The 6620-nt window shown below is 33.8% G+C and overlaps 1 pseudogene; it reads left to right on the top strand.

Annotated features, from left to right (window-relative positions):
• Positions 1–2232: 2232 nt before the first annotated feature.
• LOC117314820 overlaps positions 2233–6620 on the top strand; it is a 64098-nt pseudogene continuing 59710 nt past the window's right edge.

Below are 6620 nucleotides of genomic sequence, written 5' to 3'. Positions count from 1 at the left end.
AACAAGTCACCCCACTTTCTCTGACGTAAGAATTTACCTTGTAAAAAAGAATTAGAGAAAAAACTGATTCTCCTTAAATGGTCTTTCCCATTAATGTACGAACGTATGTGACCGTTCGTCTTGGTCTATCTATATGCCATCGTTTCTGTAATGAGTTAATTATCTACCGATCTATCTGTTGTATGAGCTTTTCTAGCTGACTTCGGGTCAATCAACTCTAGACGGTTCATTTTTGTGACTGTGTGCATGTTTTCTTTGATGTTAAGCTGTTTAAATTGTCTGTCTTCATATATACATTTATCCTGCGACTGGCATCCGCATTCTCGGAATACACCCATCGCGGGTATTTTGCTGTATTCGGCAGAGACGAAAAAGAATCTTAGCTGCATCAATTCGACTGACCTACTTCCAAGTGCGAACATATTTGGGACATTGTTGATACCGTTTCACGTAAAAATGCCTCTTTTTCATGACTGTTGCAGGATACATAAAATACGTGGTCAGTGTCTTAAACACATGAGCTGTATATTCTTTACCCTCGCCAAAATTTAGCTTATATTTTAGGACACTGACCATGTATTCTCTGTATAGACTGTATATATAGGGTAAAGTCCGATATTTTCGCAATGAAATTATCGAAAGAGATCATTAGAAAATATTGATTTATTCACAAATGTGACTTCACACAATGTCATACATAATTATCCAATATCACCGTAACCAGTAATCGAATATATTTAAATTCACACATATGTAAATTGATGGATAAACGTGAAAAAAGTGAACGAACTAGTGTATACACTACGCGATTCCGAGTGCTTAATTACACACACTATGACCTCTCTATTCAAATGATTCAAGGTGTAGGTTTTCACAAAATCCTTTCGTTGGTAGTTAATCAGGCCAAAATCTAGTACGCGAACAGAGTAAACTTTAAAAAAAACTTATATACACAAAAAGACATGCAGACATATATATTCACAATCTAAAATCTCAAGATATTAATCTTCGTACTATTCATTAACAGTAACACCGCCTAAGTTTTACGTTTTAAAAATATATTTAAGTAAGGATTTCCTGTTTTGTCGGTTATATAAATCAATAAATCAATTTGATTATTTTAGTGTCATATATAACAACTACATTGTACAAGTATATAGCTACAAAGTATAAAACACAGCTTGATATCGGAGATAAATCATCTTAACCATAATTATATGTAAAATATTGATATTCTGAAAAAGAACTGTTACAATAATGTTAGATAAATAAAACCAATCACAAAATCACAAATTCCAATCCAGAGAGCAGATAGTTTGAAACGTCTCTCCCTACTAAACTATCTGAAATCTTACTGCCATATTCATATTGATTGAAAGACTTCTTTTAAAATTACGTTTTAAAATTAAAACGTTATTTCTTGCTCTTCATAGAAGTGAAATTTAGTTTCTCAATTTTGGGGAGAGCCCTACAAGTGAGGTCTGCTCAATTCACTCTAAGCTAAATACAATATATATACGTTACACACTGAGAGGCATGACACATACATGCATACGTACCCGTTTATCTACCTAGATATGTAGAGCTTACATGCAAGACGACCTAGATCATGACCCTATTTTATTGAATGCCCTTTATATATATATATATAATCGACATGGATATCAATTGGGCACTGACAAAACATTTTCAGAAGCAATAACGAAACTCTCATCCGACCTCAAAAAGTTTTGTATCATTTCTACTGTAAATACATTATCAAAGAAAAAGTATCAAATTAGTACGACTTCGTCGTTAACTATATGTTTTACCGATGTGACAAGACAGCTTGATAACCTACCAAGGCACGAAAGTTTATCATTACAAACAATTCTATACATCAATGCGATATCAAATTCATATAAATGTAGATAAATAAAGAGATTTTATGACATCGTTGCTTTGAATATTTACACTCACCAATTGAAAACGTATAATACAATGTTCTTCTTCAATATGTAAGATGACTACTATTTCTTGCTCAAATTATCACAGGTCACGTGATTGTGACGTTACTGCTTGCCAAATATTGAGTAAAGCCGTATAAGGGCATCCTATATATATATATGATATAACCGTATATGTACAATCCCAGGTTTGCACTTTGATGCCTCACTCAGTAAAGATTATCGACAAGGCCGACAGAGCATAAGTATTTGACTGAAGTGACCTTCACACTACCAAAGCAAACCTGTCATTTACAAATATAGCTCATTACAGTCATTGTCGATTATCAACAGCATTTCGAAATATCTTTTTCATCTAGGCAGAGGTGATATAATTCGTCGAAAATAGTTCATTCATCTAATGTGTAGAGAAGCGAACGGTTTATTGTATATGACTTATACCGACGATAACACCAGGAGAACGCCATGATGGAGTCAACGGATGAGAAACAACCTCTTTTAGGAGAAAAGGGATCAACGAATCAAGACGAGGACGATCCAGACACTTCAAAGTCAACGTAAGTATCACTATTTATTTATTTATCTTTTTATATTAGTTAACTAAATAAAATATATATTTGCATTGTTTATCGATAGACACTAGTGTCATATGTTGTTGACGTTGAAGATATATTAAAGCAACCTAAGACGTCCTTCTTTCATATGCTGTCAAATTCATAATAATGTTTGCACTATGCACAGTTCGGTTATTTGATTCCTTAAAAAAATCACGTATACAGTTACCTGTACTGTCAGTCTGGGGAATGGCTGAATAATGGCTAAAAATAGATTACATGTAGACCAGTACATGTATGTAAACTAAATGATCGAAAAGCAGGTAAAATATATATGCTGATACGAAAATGTAGCTCAGAGTAAATTCAAGTATTATATACAGTCGAGTCTAGTAAACACTTTAAGATATGCCGGACATTCGAGGCTACCGATAGATTTTATACAGGATGTTACAGGCGTAAATGAATTTTGATTTTTATTTCAGCAGGATCTTTGATTTATCAGAGTTCGAGTAAACGAATTTTGACTACAGTGAATTAATACACCGCTAAAACACATTCAAGTATTAAAGGCTGACTAAACATAGAATTAAAGAGACAGCGTGAGGCTTACTGAAATCTCTATTGACATACCATCAGGAGTTATATGATGTCTCTAAGCCGACCCGTTGTTAAAATAGGACAAATCATAGAATTGAAAGCAATTATTTGCTACTACAATAAAATGAGAAAATTATAATCGGCCTGATGAAACAAGATGCGGAGTGTGTGCTTATATTGAGTATTTAGTATACATGTAATTCAATCTCGTTATCGATGTAACCTACGTATATACTAGTTTTATACAAGACGATGGTGTTAAACTATTATAAACATGAGGATTGAAAAACAAAATATATCATTGAACCTCCTCCTCTGAATACTATAAAATGATATGGTTGGTGGGTGAAGTCTAAATATTTAACAAGGAATAGAGGACTGCATTGGCTAACCACTAACATCATAATCCCATAATATAACGATAAATGTAAGACAGTTTAAATCATTCTAATAGTAATACCAATTTGGTTTTATTTATAACACTACTTGTAACATCTATGGCGTCGTATATCATTAATAAGGCAGTGTAGATCCGTTAAGTTAAACACCACGTTCAGTGATAAGACATGCCCTATATACATGTAGTACACATTCGTAGATAACTGACCTGGTACTTTATCGCAGTGACTGACCTCAGTATCTTATATTATAGTAACCCACGGTGTATGTTTCATCACATAGACTTAGCACCTGATGACATAAGCTTTAAGTGAGGAGAGGATTGACGAATTTTTTTTCTTCTTTGTAAGAAGCGGCAAAAAAAAAAAAAAAAAAAAAAAAAGTTTGGTTTACATTTGAGCATAATATTTAAAAGAGTTGGAAAAAAATACATGTAAACACCTGCGGTTAGTGGATTCAGGCATAATGCCGTCTAGAAATGGAAAATTAACAATAAGGAAATTGAAATAATAGATAAAATTTGATTATTATTTTGTTACAATTACAGTAAATCTCAAGTAATGAATATATAGATGCAATCTACAGCTCTTTGTAGAACTCGATGCTAGAGACAACAAATTCAATACCGTTTCTTATCATTTTTATAAGACGTTTAATCTTTGTTGGATGTGTGCATGAAAACGACACCAGATAATCGATCATCGAAAGACGAAATATCATCTAATATTTCAATTTTCTAATCGTTAATTTTGCAAAACAATTAAATGAAAACCGGTTTATAAACAACACACCATACCTTAATATGCAACAACAAACATCATCACAAGTCACAAGGCACCAACGGGACTAGATCGTCTTTAATGCTATAACACAACACAATCCTAAGTCAAAAGGCACCACCCGGGCTTGATAGTCTTTGATGATATAACACAACCTAATCCCAAGTCATAAGGAACCACCCGGGCTTGATAGTCTTTGATGATATAACACAACCTAATCCCAAGTCATAAGGAAGCACCCAGACTTGATAGTCTTTGATGATATAACACAACATAAACCGCCAACAATAAGTTGACGAGGAAAAGCAGTGACTGGTACAACACCAATTTGTCACAGCGTCACATTTTACAATGAAGCTTACATACTTCTTCAGGAGAGAAAGTGCCTTTTAAATGATGTCTCTCTACCTATCTATAAATCTTATCTTTCCAAAAAAGTTAACTCGTCGCAAACATTTTGTGTGCTACCAGGAAGATGAACTGCGAAGTGCCTGAATGGGATTATACCCAATTCTGTTCAGGAAATAACGTTAAATTCGCTATATGTTATATGGTAGATCTGTACACATATCTTCACCTTTACCTACCGATAACACTCTCGAGGACGCATTGACTTATCATGAAATTCTTTTGCAGGAAATTTGTATTATTCATACATTACTGCCTTCATTAGAGGGCACTATCATCTGATAGTATTGTCTCGGCTACGGAGTATTCTATTGTATCTCCAGACAACGCTATCAGACCACATTGCCCTCTAAAGACAGTAATACTGTTTTAGTACACCACACTTAAATTTTACTCTACTCATTTCAATGATGCACACTAAAAATGTCACCATCGGACTGCCTGTCAGCGTCAGACATTTCGTCGTCTATGTCAAATGCATTAGAGATACGAACATTTAATTCACGTTCAATCTTGCGCTAAAGTTGAAGTTATCTTCTTTTGTGAAAATAATATAAATGTAATAATAACTTATATGTTTCATATATAAGCCGAGGAAATAGAATCTTCTGTTAACATCTATGAAGAGTTATTCAAGGGAGATAAACCACACATAATCTACCTTTGAGTCTGTGTATTGTGTATTAGTTTTGATGTCTCACAGCACTGATAACCGATATATTTGCAGCTATAGTCACTTGACCCTATCCCCAGTTTATATATTTTATAAAGGACATATATGAGTATTATAATCAAGTCTAGATAACATCGATTAGGAATAGTACAAAATCTAAATGAATAACACTTTAGTAATATATAGGTGGAAACGAAGCCTGCGTCATATCTTGAAATATTTTTTTTTCATATGTTATATATTCCAGAGTAGATATATACCTTATTTGAAGGTCGTCTGCTTTAACATATACCAAATGGCCTTGGGTAGATATGGCAGCATATCAATTAAAATACTTCGTAGTTATAGCATAAGATTAATTAATACAATTAGGTATATGTATTCAGTGACAGCCGGCGTCGAAATAGAAAGGGCACATTTTAATCAATTAAAATTTGTATCAGTATTTTCTTTTTACTCAACATCTGATCTTTCATCTAGGCGGTCGGGGTTCGACTCCCCCGCCGGACTTAAAAAGTTACGAGGTCACCTGCCCGACCATGCGGTTTTCTCCGGGTACTCATGAGTTCTCCTCGGTAACACCTCTCGTGTTCTTCCGTCCGGCACACAGTACTGATTAGTATAAGTTGGTATAACTTGTTTTGTCATTGTTGTAAAATCAATAAAGTTTACAGAAAAAAAGACTGAATCAAAATATTAGCCCCACGAGTGAAATATATTTGGTATTACTGAAGACACTGTTAGATATTCCGTTTATTACATTTTTTATCAACGAAAAACCTACCCCGTATGCTAACTAGGCCTACAGCGAAAGTTTGAAAACAAAAAAAAAGTAGTTTCCCCTGTCCAGGTGCTGACATATATGTCAGGCTTTCTGATTGGTCAATTATTTTGGTATTTTCTAATCATTAATTTGATTGGTCAAATCAGCAAAAGTGGTATTTTTGATAATATTTCTCACTAGTGAAAAATATCATTTTTATAGAATGAATAATTTTTGATATTTCACTGGTAAAAATGTAATAAATAAAGTTTACAGAAAAAAGACTAAATCAGTATCCATAATCCTACGGTTTTTATCAACTACAGTTGTTCAAAAGAGTGTTATCTTAGATACCAATAGCCAGGTATGCCTTATACATAAGCGGATGGGCGTGTTTCACAGGATAGGTACAACAACGTGAGGTCCCCTGTGATAAGTATAGCGCTGTTATCTTGGAGGAGACCCTAACATTGTCAGTATGCATACGACTTAAGACTA

This window comes from Pecten maximus, chromosome 16 (assembly GCF_902652985.1).
Source record: "Pecten maximus chromosome 16, xPecMax1.1, whole genome shotgun sequence".
NCBI classification, from domain to species: domain Eukaryota; kingdom Metazoa; phylum Mollusca; class Bivalvia; order Pectinida; family Pectinidae; genus Pecten; species Pecten maximus.
Note: the sequence above shows the minus strand (reverse complement) of the source record. Positions and strands in the feature narration are given on the sequence as shown.